At 43.4% G+C, this 14,138-nt stretch overlaps 1 non-coding gene across 1 annotated transcript; it reads right to left on the reverse strand.

Moving 5' to 3' along the window:
- Positions 1–7,335: 7,335 nt before the first annotated feature.
- Positions 7,336–7,407, reverse strand: TRNAP-AGG (transfer RNA proline (anticodon AGG)). Its single transcript has one exon. It is a non-coding gene; the product is annotated as a tRNA-Pro (tRNA).
- Positions 7,408–14,138: the final 6,731 nt, after the last annotated feature.

Genomic DNA, 14,138 nt, shown 5'->3' on the forward strand with positions numbered 1-14,138 from the left:
GCCTTGCCACCTGGCCCCACACCCCGTGGGCTGCAAGCCACGACCCCCGACCCTGCCCATGTAGCTGGCTCAGAGTGGGGCACTGCTGACTTTCACTCTCGTAGAAAGGAGATGTGGAAGCCCAGAGGGCTTATTTCACTTATTCAATCATTCAAGGAACATCCTTTCAAGGACCGTCTACCAGTCGCCCAAGGTACTTGTTCTCACATCTCTGCAGGTCTCATCCAGGAAAGAATAGGTACACACTGGGGAACTGGGGCGTCCCAGCACAGCCAGAAAAGTACTAGGATATTCCTAAGCCAGGTATACACACCGTTCCCTCTCTTGATATCCACTCACAGGTCATGGGCATCTATTGTCTGTGCTCACCCACACAGGCTCCTAAGTTCAGGGAGCCTTCCTTAATCCTCAGGAAAAAAGTCCTTTGCCTGAATATCCCCTACTTCTCCTTCAAGCCCGCTATCAGGAATCACCTCTGGGCAGCCTCCCCTAATGTCCCACGCCTACCCCACTAAATGTCCCTGCTGTGCTCCACCCTGTCCTCCTTCCTTCTAAGGCAGTGCCCGTCACTCTGTGTTGTCGAGGTCAGGTGTTTACTCTTCTGTCTGCCCAATTTCCTGAAGGTTGGGAAGTATCTTAGTCATTTTTATATCTCCAGCATGTGACAAAGTACCTGACACAGAATAAATTAGTCAAGATAAATCTCCCAGCTATGCAGTTAATACTGTCTTATCATTTAACATATGATTTCACACATAGGGAGTTAAATGTTGCCTAATAATGATAACGTTCCCCTATAAAAGCCTCTCTCTCTCTCTCTCTCTCTCTCTCTCTCTCTCTCTCCTCTGTCTGTCTCTGTCTCTGTCTCTCCTTTTTTTCTCCTTCTCATCCCCCAAACCTGGTACTCTGAGAGATGATGAGTGCACATCAAGGAGGTTTCACTCCAGAGGACAGGATTTCACTCAAGATCCTATGGTCAAGGCAATCCAGTCATAGGGAAAGGCTGTTGAATGAACCCACCCAGACCCCTTCCAGAGGGTCTGCTGCAGATATCAGGCCCAGACTTGGGGAGCAGGGCAATTGTCAGGGATGATGGAAAGGGATTGGCATTGAGAGGGTAGGGGGCACAGAGCTTTAGGGACTGACAGAGCCTAATGCTGGAAGCTCAGTGGTTCTTTGTTTGCCACCACACAGCTCCTTCTGGTTCTGGCTGTCAGTACAGTCAGTGAGCAGTTGACCTTGACTGCTGACCTCTTGGCTGATGGAAGGAGGGGAAGGGGAGGACATTGTTAACTGTGACATCCAGGGGTACAAGCTTTCCTCGGGGAGCTCTGATCCTGAGCATTAGGACTAATCTCTACCTAGCTCTTGGGTTGCAGGTCTCCATTCATCTTTGACTTGGAGAACATTCAGGGGACACCTGAACCAGTCTCTTCTCAGGACCCAAACTTGGACAAACCCTGGCCAGACCAGCACTGGGGTAAGGGTGGGGTGAAATTAAGAGGCAGGAGGAAAGGGCTCAATAGGTCTGGGGAGAAGTAGGCTGGGGTCCAGGGTCCAGGGATGCAGCTCTGAAGGGCCAGCAATGGTCAGAATGCCAGCCAGGTGATCAGTTTAGGGGGATGATCTGAATTAATCCTCATAATCCCTGGACTCAGCCTCTCTCCTAATCCTAACCCCGTAGATTATCCTCTCTGAGGACTGATGCGGCCATTTATCTCTCTTTACCCTTATTTCTAAATGCCCAGAACCTTTCATTAAGAAGAAAAAAAATACAAATCTTTTAAACATGCAGAAAAGTACAACACAGGGAATAACATAATAAACATCCATGCACACACACTGCTGAAATCCAACAACCGTTTGTATCTTGCCACATTTAATTCAAAGATAGCCTTTCTATTTATGGTTTTACAATTTTACTCTATGTGTATGTATCCACAAACAATACAGAACAATGATCTGTGTTCTTAAAATATATCTAAATGGTATTATGTTGTATACATTCTTAGGCAAACCTTTTTTCTCAACTTTTTTTTCCCATTTATCCACATTGTTTCATGTTTTGTGAATTTTAACTGCTGAATGCTATTTTCTTGTTTGAATATACTATAATTTATCCATTCTTCTGCTAATGGGCATTTATGATGTTTCCATTTTTCTCTATTACAAACAATGCTGCCACAGACAGTGCCGTACGTGCCTCCTTGGCATATATGTAAACAACTCTCTAAGGAAGATACTTAGAAGTAGAATTTCTGGGTCATAGAATGTGTGCTTAACTTTACTAATTAAACTTTACTAGTTATGGCCAAATTGCTCTACAGAGCAGTTGGACCAATTTACACTCTACTAACAGTGCCTTTCAATGCTTGTTTAGATTCACTAACATATTTGTAAATTTCTCTGCTCACCATTTCTTCTTGCAGTTTATTTCTTCCTTCTCGTAAAATATATATTCTTTGGTGGCATTTCAGTGAAAGTCTTTGGTAAACAGTCTTTGTCTTAAAATGTCCTTATTTTATAATATTTAAATGTCAATTTAGTGGGAATAGAATTTTAGGTTGACAGTTTTCTCTTGGTCTTTTGAAGATATTCCATTTTTTTCTATAAAATTTTGTTGCTATTAAAAAGTCAGCTGCCAATATAATTCTTATTTTTGTAGGGAAAAAAGACCTTTTTTTTTTTCTGGTTGCTTTTAAGACTTTTCTCTTTCTCTTCAGTATTCTGTAGTTTCACCACAATGTGTTTATAAGCTCAGGACTCTTCAACCTGAAGACTGTGTCTTTCTTCTATTTTGAAAAATTCTCAACCATTATCTATTACATGTGCCTCATTCTCTCATTCTCTCTCTTTCAGAAACTCTTATTACATACACACACATATGTACATATGTATATATATATATATATGAATATATATATAGGCCATATATATGAATATATCTCTCCCTCATGTTTTTAAATTATTCTTTCATATTTTCTATTTCATCACTTTCCCCTTTCCTCCCATATTTCAAATGGTTTCATTAACTCTATCTTCCAAGTCACTAATTCTCTTTTCAGCAGGCTCTAGTCTACTGTTTAATGCATCATTGAGTTTTTAATTTCAGTGGTATGTCTTTCATTTCTTAATGTTTTATCTTTCGCCCTGAATAAGCTGCTTTTTTTCATAGTACAATATTTTATTGTGGTTTATTTTATGGTTACTTTTCTTGTCTTTAATCTTTAATGCTTTTAAGTATACTTATTTTACAATATTTTTCATATAGTTCTATTACGTACAGTTCTTGGAATATTAATTCTCCTGTTTGCTGTGTATGCTGACTCTTCTGTATGGTAGATTGTTTCCTTATTGTGAGCTCTTCTTCAGCAGGTGTTTTTTTTGTTTGTATGTCTGTTTTGTTTTGTTTTGTTTTGTTTTTGCTTGTTTAGCGAGAATCCCATATGCTCTGGGTTATGAAAACATTCTTACACAGCTCTTTCTTGCTTCTATGGGGGCTGTGTGATACTCCTAGGGATTTCAAGAGTCTTAAGCCAGGTTTATACTTACTTTCTTTGCTTGAGTATTAGCATCATGCAGATAACATAGATCCAGATGCAGTACAAGCATTTGCTCAGACGTGGGACTTCAATCTTTCAGGGTTGACTTGTATTACTTTCCCTGTTCTTTGTTTCCCTGGACTGATATGTGTTGTTTTTAGTCTACTTTCCATGGACAAAGTAGACCTCTGATGCTTTGAGCTTTATTCAGGGGCTACAGATCCAGCTTCTTGTCTCTTGTGGGCTGAAGCCACATATAACCAGAGGCATTAAAATACAGCTCTAGGTCCCTGGGCATATATCTGTGTCTGAAACTCACTATGGGCCATTGTGGTAGCCTTCTCTTATTTTTTTATTTGGCTTTGTATTCCTTCTTTGATTCTGATGTCTGGGAATTTCTTTTTCTTTTTTTTAAATAAATTTTGCAATTGTCCATATATTTTTATTTTCCTCTCTTTAATTCTCCCCACAAGACCCGTCACTTCCACCTCTGACCTATGGATGTTGTCATTTCCCCTTAAGAATTGTTTCTCTGAAGGTGGGGCATCTCCTCCCATGTGCTCACGGCATGCACCCGGGGCCTGGCACTCGCACCCAGGGTATGGTCCGTGGCTCCACCTGGGGCGTCATATTTTTAAATTCTATTTTATGCAAGATTTTTCTTTGTGCTTTTTAAAATAAATTTATTTATTTAAATTAGTTTCAAGTATACAGTACATTCGTTAGACATCTATATTGTTCACAAAACAATCCCTCCCTCCTCTGCCCCTCCATTTAGCCATTGTATTACTGCTAACTGCATTCCCTCTGCCGTGCTCCCCATCCTCGTGTCCAACTATCAACTACTAATTTTTACTTCTTTAACCCTTCACCCCATTCTCCCAGCTCCCCAAACCCCCTCCCCTCTGTCCGTCAGTCACCAAATTGCCCGCTATATTTGTGAGTCTGTTTTTGATTAGTTTGTTCTTTTTGTTCCTTAGATACCTCATGTAAGTGAAATCATATGGTATTTATCTTTCTCTATCTGACTTATTTCACTCAGCATAATAATCTCTAGGTCCATCCATGTCATTGCAAATGGTAGGATTTCATTTTTTTTAAAGGCTGAGTAATATTCCATTGTATATATGAACCATAATTTTTTTATCCAATCGTCTGTTGTTGGGCATTTAGGTTGCTTCCATATCTTGGCTATTGTAAATTGTGCTGCTATGAATATTGGAGTGCATAGATCTTTACAAATTATCGTTTTGGTTTTCTTTGGGTAAGTACCCAGAAATGCAATTGCTGGGTCAAAAGGTATATTTATTTTTAATTTTTTGAGAAACCTCCATACTGTTTTCCATAGCAGCTGTACCAATTTGCAATCCCACCAACAATGTATGAAGGTTCCCTTTTCTCCGCATCCTTGTGAACACTTGCTGTTTTTTGATTTATTGATGATAGCCATTCTGACAGGTGTGAGGTGATATCTCATTGTGGTTTTAATTTGCATTTCTCTGATGATTAGCGAACTTGAGCATCTTTTCATATGTCTGTTAGCCATCTGTATTTCCTTTTTGGAGAAGTATCTGTTCAGGTCTTCTGTCCATTTTTTAATTAGATTTTGTTGTTGTTGTTGAGTTGTATAAGTTCTTTATAAATTTTGGATATTAACCCTTTATGAGAAGTATCACTTGCGAATATCTTCTCCCAGTCGGTTGCCTTTTTGTTTTTGATGGTTTCCTTTGCTGTACAAAACCTTTTTAGTTTGATGTAGTCCCATCTGTTTATTTTTTCTTTTGTTTCCCTTGCCCGAGGAGATACATCTGTAAAAAAATTCCTGTTAGTAATATCAGAGTTTACTGCGTAGGTTTTCTTCTAAAAGTTTTATGATTTCAGGTCTTACATTTAAGTCTTTAATCCATTTTGAGTCTATTCTTGTATATGATGTAAGAAGGTGGTCCAGTTTCTTTTCTTTGCATGTATCTGTCCAATTTTCCCAGTATCATTTATTGAAGAGACTGTCTTTACCCTGTTGTATATTCTTGCCTCCTTTGTCATATATTAAGTGAGCATATAGGTGTGGATTTATTTCTGGCCTCTCTATTCTGTTCCATATCAATGTATCTGTTTTTATGTTAGTACCATGCTGTTTGATTACTGTAGCCTTGTAGTATAGTTTGATATCAAGTAGTGTGATACCTCCAACTTTGTTCTTTCTCAAGATTGCTTTATGGTTCTGTATAAATTTTAGGATTATTTGTTCTAGCTCTCTGAAAAATGCCTTTGGCATTTTGATAGGGATTGCATTTGAATTTATAGATTGCTTTGAGTAGTATGGCCATTTTAATGATGTTGATTCTTCCTACCCATGAGCACGGCATATGCTTCCATGTATTTGTATCTTCTTCAATTTGTTTTTTTCAATGACTTATAATTTTCTGAGAACAGGTCATTACCTCTTTGATTAATTTGATTCCTAGGTATTTCATTGTTTTCGATGCAATTGTAAATGGGATTGTTTTCTTAATTTCTCTTTCTGAAAGTTCATTATTGGTGTATAAAAATGCCATTGACTTCTGAATATTTATTTTTTAACCTGCTATTTTGCTGAATTCATTGATCAGTTCTAACAGTTTTTTGGTGGAATCTTTAGGGTTTCTCTCTGTATAGTATCATGTCATCAGCAAATAATGAGAGTTTTACTTCCTTTTTTCCAATTTGGATGCCTTTTATTTCTCTTTCTTGTCTCATTGTTGTGGCTAAGACTTCCAATACAGTGTTGAAGAGGAGTGGTGAAAGTGGGCATCCTTGTCTTGTTCCTGATCTTAAGGAAAATGGTTTTAGCCTTTCCCCATTGAGTATGATGTTAGCTGTAGGTTTGTCATACGCGGCCTTTATTATGTTGAGGTATGTTCCCTCTATTCCCACTTGCTGGATTTTGTTGAACGCTTTTTTTTGCATCTGTTGATAGGATCATGTGGTTTTTATCTTTCGATTTGTTAATGTGGTGTATCTCTCTGTGTGTTTTACGGGGCGCTGGGTGAGGAGACAGCTACATTAATTCAGTCTACCATGTTGTCAGGAGTTCCCCTCTAGAGTCTCTGTCTTTAGTATTTTTCCTAACAATTCCTATGTCTGTGAGGTGCATTTTGGTTTACAAAGGGCTTTCACATACGGTCGTTTTTTTTTTTTTAACACCTACAGCACCTGATATTCCTAGATGGTCTCCCATCCAAGTACTAACCAGGCCTGACTCTGCTTAGCTTTGGAAATCAGACAAGATCGAGCATGTTCAGGCTAACATGGCCATAGACTTCACTTACAGTTTCTGAATTAATCCTTTCAACAACTCCGAGAAATATGTATTACTGTTCTCATTTTACCAAGAGAAAAGCTGAGACTCAGAATTGTAACTTTAATCCTAGCTTTTGGACTTTGAATCCAGTGCATTTCATAGCATGGGTTTCACATGTGGAGAGCTTGTCTTTTCTTGACCTCCTTATCACTGCTGTTCATCTGAGTCCCTCTGAGAGGCTCTTTGTGCCGAACACAATGCAACCTTTAGCTCTAAGTTTCTTGGGTTCAGCTCCTGATGCTATGCCAGTCTCTTCCTCCTACTTTGTTTGGCCTTAGTGGAAGTAATGGGGTATATACAGACCACAGGCTAATGGGGAGACTGACTGACTGGCATTTTATCCTCAGAGTCCTTTATTTACTCACTACTAGGCCATCTCTTTGCTTCTACTCTAGAAAGGGCAAACAGTGAATACGTGTGTCAGGGGACAGAAGAAAAATCCAGCAAAAAGCAGGGCTCGTCCGGGATTTGAACCCGGGACCTCTCGCACCCTAAGCGAGAATCATACCCCTAGACCAACGAGCCAGTCATAACACACTTTTACTGTATGTGCCTTCTCTGCCACATCAGTTTCAGCTGTAGTTTGTGGTTTCTACAGGCGGCCTCTCCTTCCATCCTGGCTCCCAGCCCAGGCCTGCTGCACTCCCTAGGCCTCGCCCCTGGGCTCTCTCCTGCTCCTCCCCAGTACCAGGCAGGGCCCCTTCCTTCTCCTAACCTGCCAGTTCTCCCCCTAGGGGTACCCTGGAGTTTCTGGGGGTGCTGCTGGGTAGGGGCGGAGAAGAAGCCAGGCTCCAGCGGAAGCTGTCTGACATCTGCACCCAGTGAAGAACCATACTATTTTCTTACCTCATCATGATCACGCCACCAGAAAACATCCTCCGGAAAAAGCCATCGACCTCCTAGGTGTGGACTTAGCAGGCTGTCCCAGATCACCTTCACTAGGTGACATTTGCTAAGTTACTCAGTTTCTTCATCTGTCAGTGGAGGAAGTAATACCTGCCTTGTTGGCCTTACAGGGTAATTCGAGGATCTGGTGAGACAATGTCTGTGAAAGCACTCTGCAAACTGTAAAGTGCTATACGAGGGAAAGGGGTTATTATGATGGCAATATGATGGCGGGGTGCCGGGAGGAATACACAATAGGAAAGCTGCCATGTAATGCTTACTATGGGCTGGGCAGTGTGTTCTGTGCTTTACAGAGCTTAATTAACCTTATAAAAAACCTTGTGAGATGGGTGTCATCCCCACTGTAAAGAAAGAAAACTTAACTAAATTCAGCTTATAAGAAGAATTTTTATCTGACTCCAAAGCCTGTTTTAAATGCAGTGCACACTGCTACCAAGATTTCTAGAAAACTAGAGATGGGAACAAATCCTGTAAATATCCTCACTCCCTCCGCCCCCCATCCCGTGCTCCTCCACCTGCCCAGGGAGGTTGCAGGGAAAAATCTGCTAACAAGCTAAGAGTGGCCTGGGTGGGAGTGGCGGGGGGCTGTGGGGGAGGTCATGCCTCAGAAACTGGGGCCTTGTCGGAGACCCGTAGGCTGGCCAGGCTCTCTCTTTCATGCTTCCACTGCGTACGTCACGCACCCCAGGGGCCCTTGCTTGCTTCCAGGAGAAACGCTCTCTGTGAGACTGGGAGTTTCAAGAGGGCAGAGGCCTGCTCTATTGGCTGTTGGGTCCTGCACTGTGTCCAGCACTTTGGCAGTCCTGCTGACAACACAGACGATTTCCAAACATTTCTGTGTGCGGGGCCTTGTGTAAGCACTTCACCAGATGAATCTCATTTCATCCTCACGGCACAACTGTTGTTGTGGACACCACTTAGCGAAAGTCTGTGGAATGAATGAATGCATGAAAGAAAGTCAGGAGTGTGCACGAAACATCACTAGTGCAACAGGTATTCAGGTGAATCCTCATCGCTTGGCTTGAAGTAGAAACCATAAGCCTGAAGAAACCCTCCCCTCCTCCATCCCTTTCAGCAGACTTCCGAATGAAGCGATCCCTCTCTTGGATAGGCGGGAAGAGTGGCTTGCACTTTAGAGAATGGATTGGCCAGCATTCCTTTGTATCGGGGGTTAAAATTTCATTATCTCCACCCAGGAGTATCTGGATCAGACAATTGGCTCTGCTAACTAATCATAGCCAGAGAGAAAGGCAACAGCTCATCTCTTCTAAAGCCAAAGAGTCTTTTTTGGGTAGCTGTTCCTCAGCTTTAAACTGGCTTATAAATAAAAGCACACTCAAGGCGTCATTCCATTACCTCAGCAGACATTCCCTAAATTGTTCCTCTTGGTGGGTACGCCAGGGAGTGAGGTCGCTCCCAATGAGGGCTCCTAGGGGGATTTTGCCGAGAATGTTTCAGGGCTGAGGCCGGATTTGGGTCCCAGCCAGTGCTTCACTCTGGAGGTGCTGTTGGAATTTGAGGCAGGATTATTCTTCTTTGTGTGTCCTGTGTGGAGCAGATTCTTCCTCACTAAATACCAGTAATCCCTCCTCTGCTATTCCGTCAGCCATACTCTCTTCCCCACACCCCTTCCAGATGTCACCAGGATGGTGGGTATCAGGGGAGAGGAGTGGACATCCACTGGCACCTACCGTGCATTTTTTTTCCAGGCTAGAATCACTGTGGCCTTCCTCTAGGCGGTAGGCCTTCAGGCCTGCAAAGACTCATTTGTCTTTGTGTTTAAAAAGCCACAGATGGCATTCTCTGGAGAGAATTGTGGGTCTGCTTCTGAGACTTTCCTCCCAGGCATGACGGTGGCTTTTAGGCAACTCCTTGGATGATTTATCATTTTCACAAGAGCATATCGACCTTTCCCTTATCACATCTCTTACACGGAGAGCCTTACGGGCCAGTATTTAACAGACAGCATTGTCATAACATACTATCTCAAGCTCACTGTCAGCACTCAATAACATAGACAATGAAGAGATTGAAATTGTTAAAGATTTTGCTTACCTTCATTCAGTCATCAATTAAAATGGAGACTACAGCCAAGAAATCAAGAGAAGGCTGAGACTCGGAAAGGCAGCAATGAAAGAATTAGGAAAGATCATCAAGAGCAAAGATGTGTCATTAGAGACCAAGGCTAAGGTCATGCACACCCTTATATTCCCAATTACCATGTCTGGATGTGAAAGTTGCACCGTGAAGAAGGTTGATAGGGAAAAAAATGGATTCATTTGAAATACGGTGTTGGAAGAGGGCTCTGTGGATACCCTGGACCGCCAGAAAGTGGTGTTCTAGAGCAAATTAAGCCTGAAGCATCGCTGGAGGCAAAAATGACAACACTGAAGCTGTCCTACTTTGGGTACATCATGAAAAGGCAGGGTTCTTTGGAAAAGGCAGTAATGCTGAGAAAAATAAAAGGCAGCAGGAAAAGAGGAGGACCAAATAGGAGATGGATTGACTCCATAAAAGAAGCCATAGGCATAGATCTACAGGAGCTGAGCAGGGCTGCTGAGGACATGGTGGACATCACTCTTTCATAGAGTTGTCAGGAGTCAGGGGTGACTCAATGGCGCATAACACAGACACATCAAAAACACAGCGAAAAGTGAACACTGGTTGCCTCCGGAGAGGGGAATTGGGTGGCTGGGAAAGAAACTTATTTTTTTACTGTATGTTCATTTGTACTTAAAAAATTTGACCTCTGGGCCACTCAAAAACAGAAATTAAATTATATAAAAAGAAACTAAGTAGAGAGAAGCAATGATTAGAGACGACAGGGGCAAATGCATTTCAAGTCTCCAGAGAGCTGAAATGTCCATTGGATCAGAGCAGCCCAGCAGAGCGAGCTCTCATCCTGATGGTTCTGGTTTATGTCCAGTGCCAAACTGTATTGAGTCCCTATTGAGGACTGATAGTAGTAGATCCAGTCTTGTGAAACTGGTTGTGTCTACTCGGGAAAGTTGTTGAGGACCTTGTTTATTATATCACATCAATGTCTCCTTTGTGAAGTCCCTGGGGATGCATTCTTTAAGTTTGTCAGAATCCCATGAACCTGATGCTTTCTGGACACTGAGTTATGTAAATGATTAGCTGCTAGAAAGCACAAATGTGTGGTCCATACGCAGTGACCTCACAGGGCGGTCCTTTCAGTTTCATTCCCAACTCTTAAACTCTACTGTCCTTCTTCTTCTTTTGCTCCTGCATTTGATACATGATTTCCTGTTGTGCCCTCGACATTTCTGCAAGCCTTCCTTAAACTATTTCTGGAAAAGATAGGGGCTTAAACGAATGAACTCCTAGAAAATAGGAGGGAAAAATCCCGACACTCTTCAGAAAATATCCTCTTTTTCTAGGACTTGTCTTTTTTTTCTGGGCAATGAAAAAATTGTTCCTCTTGGCTGTTTTCTCTTGACTTTTCCATTCAGTCTGGGCATTTATAAGTTTAAATCTAAATCAATGGTTCTCAACTAGAGGTGAGGAGAGCAGGGGGTGATTCTGCCTCTCAGGGGACTTTTGTGTCTGGAGTCATTTTTAGTTATCATGACTGCAGTGATGCTGCTGCTGTTGGCATCTAGTGGGCAGAGGCCAGAGATGCTGTTAAGCATCCTACAAGGCACAAGACAGCCCCATACACACACACACTGCCAACGAAGAATCGTCTGACCCACTATGTCAATAGTGCCGAGGTTGAGAAACCCTGGTCTAAATATACCTAACATGATCTTCTATAAAGCCTTAGTGTATTATCATGTTCCTAAATTAATAAAGTGACTTTAAATCAGAAAAGGGTACTATATGTATTAAATATACTTAAAATGTCTCCTGTTTTTATACCATTCCCTCCTCCTTTACCCCATGTTTTCCTCCCTTACTCCATGGTTTTTTGTCCTTTGCTTAGACGCCAATGAGACTGTATGCTTGGGGTAAGGCTCTTTTTGGCCTAGCCCTCCAGGGGACATCTGCCCCCTCTTAGCTGGAGCTGGATCACCCCTGACTTGGGCCATTGCCCCTGCTTCTGAAGTGATGTGGAATAAGGTGAGAAGGAACCGTCTGGGAAGGTTTTAGGACAGAGGTCAAAGATGTAGCCACCCAGCCTAGGTAGTGGAATAAGAAGGCCTGGGTGTCTTTTACCCACATGGTTGGGATAGGAGCCCAAGCCCGGGGGCTGCCCTTGTAGGCTCCTGTCAGAAACATTTGCAGAACCATTGGCACCTCAGCAGAGCCCTGCAGACGGCTAAGGCTGACTGGCTAAGGCGGACTTACTCCACTCAGCTCAGGGTAAGTCGTGGCGGTGTGCTCTGCCCAGGAATAGGCACTTTAAACATTACCTTCAGAGGTGGCTCCACAGTGTAGTGATTAGCACATCTGCTTTACACGCAGAAGGTCCTGGGTTCATGCCCCAGGTGGAGCCACGGACCACACCCCAGGTGCGCCAGGCCCCCTCCTCAGTGTGCCAGGGGTGCCAGGCCCTGGGGGCAGTAGGCCCCGGTGCGTGGGAGGAGACGCCCCACCTTCAAAAATCCAGTGCTTAAGGGGAAATGGCAACATCCATAGGTCAGGAGTGGAAGTGGGGAGGGGGAATTAAAGAGGGGAAAAAAGATTAAAAGAAAAACAAAAAACATTGCCTTCCGGAGTGGCCTCCGGTCCTGGCCCTAAGGGCCTGTCCAGGACACAGAATGTGCTGACTCAGGCGATTAGCGGAAGCCAAGTGGCTATGTGATTCCTGGACCCTTAACTAGGTCTCATCAGGAATCTTACCTGTGGGTGAGTGCGTGGGGTGCGTGCATGCGTATGTGCATGTAGAAATGGCTGACAAGTCTCCATCTAGACTTTCTAGCTCAGGATTCAAGGGATACACAGGTTAGTCCTAAGGTGTGGCCTATTGGGTGTTTCAAACAGAAAGTCTGAAGTGTTTGCCCAGCTTCTTTAACTTGGTGGGAATTAAACTCTTTCTCTGCCGCAGTGGGTAGCAGCCCAAATTTCTGCTCTGCTTTCAGACCTCCAGCTCTTGCCTTCTGCTGGGCTCCTTGGAGATTCCTCCCTGAATAGCTCAGCAGCCGGCCTAGGATTTGAGGGGAGTTTATATGCAGATTTGAAGGATTCCCCTTCTGAGGCCCCCTCCTTCATCCCAGGAAGCCCGCCTTCAATTTTCAGCTGCTCTGGAGTCCCAGACTCTGTCCTCTGACTCTTCAAGCCAATAAAGGCTGAGGTATTCTTGAGTTCCAGCTGTCCCTCGTCATTTAGACTGAAGCACGCCCTCAGGAAAAAATCCATTTAAATATAGATGGTCCCTTTCATTTAAAGGTTGAGTCTTTTCAGTTTCTGCATGCTTTGGGGGTACTTCTTAGTGCTTTCAAGTAGTTATTTTTCATATTTTGTTCAGAGTTTACAATTTTTACCTATAGGAGGATTCACTTGATATGTACTACGCTGCCATTACTGGGCTACCACTTCACTTTCAACTTTTCTATATTTAAAGTGTGTCACTTTTACCTATATATTTATAGACAACTGAGGTGGGGAAGAAGATACAGTCATACGGGTGAAGGGCAGTGTGGAGAGTAAGTGCAGGTGGAGCTTACAGCAGAGCTGGCATCTCCGGGGTGGTCTGCACGAAAGGGGCCTTGGCAAGTCAGGCCGCGAAGTCTGGCCGGAGGAAGACTGTGGCAGCCTGGACACTGCTGAGTTAAGGGGAGGGACAGGCATGAACATGGTGTGAAGGGGACAGTGAGCAAACCAACTTTATCCTGGCTCGGGGAGGTCTGAGCAGGAAAGGTACACTTTCTGGGCAGACTCAACATGAAGAAACAGAGGCAGCCTGGGATGCCCTCGACCGCTAGGCATTGCCAAGTTGCCCTGTACTCTTCCGTGAAGGTTGTTTACTAAGGTGCTCCCAGAGCACTCCCCATTTCCTGTCCCTTCCTGTAGTCTGAGGCTGATTCCCAGGCTGGCTGAGAGCCCATGATCTCTGGAGAGGGAGACTAAGGGGGCGCCTTCCACAAAGGGGCAGACGGAGTGGTGCCAGAAGCCAAACGGATGGGAGCCCTTGAGAGTTCCATTCAAAGAGGAAATAAAAACAACAGTGGAAGCATCTTTATTTAATATGGGTCAGCATCTCCCAGGCCCCAGGGACCTGACTCTTCCACCTACTGTTGCATGTCCAGATTCTTTGAACCCAATCTTTTATCCCCTAAAGAACACACAATTGGCTTTGGGGCCACAAAGGGAGGTTTAGGCGGAGGCTTAGGGATCTCTAATCCCAAACTTTGTCCTTAGGAAGCTTAGGATCAGCACTGATCATT

This window comes from Pteropus medius, unplaced genomic scaffold, assembly GCF_902729225.1.
Source record: "Pteropus medius unplaced genomic scaffold, Ma_sr-lr_union100, whole genome shotgun sequence".
NCBI classification, from domain to species: Eukaryota; Metazoa; Chordata; class Mammalia; order Chiroptera; family Pteropodidae; genus Pteropus; species Pteropus medius.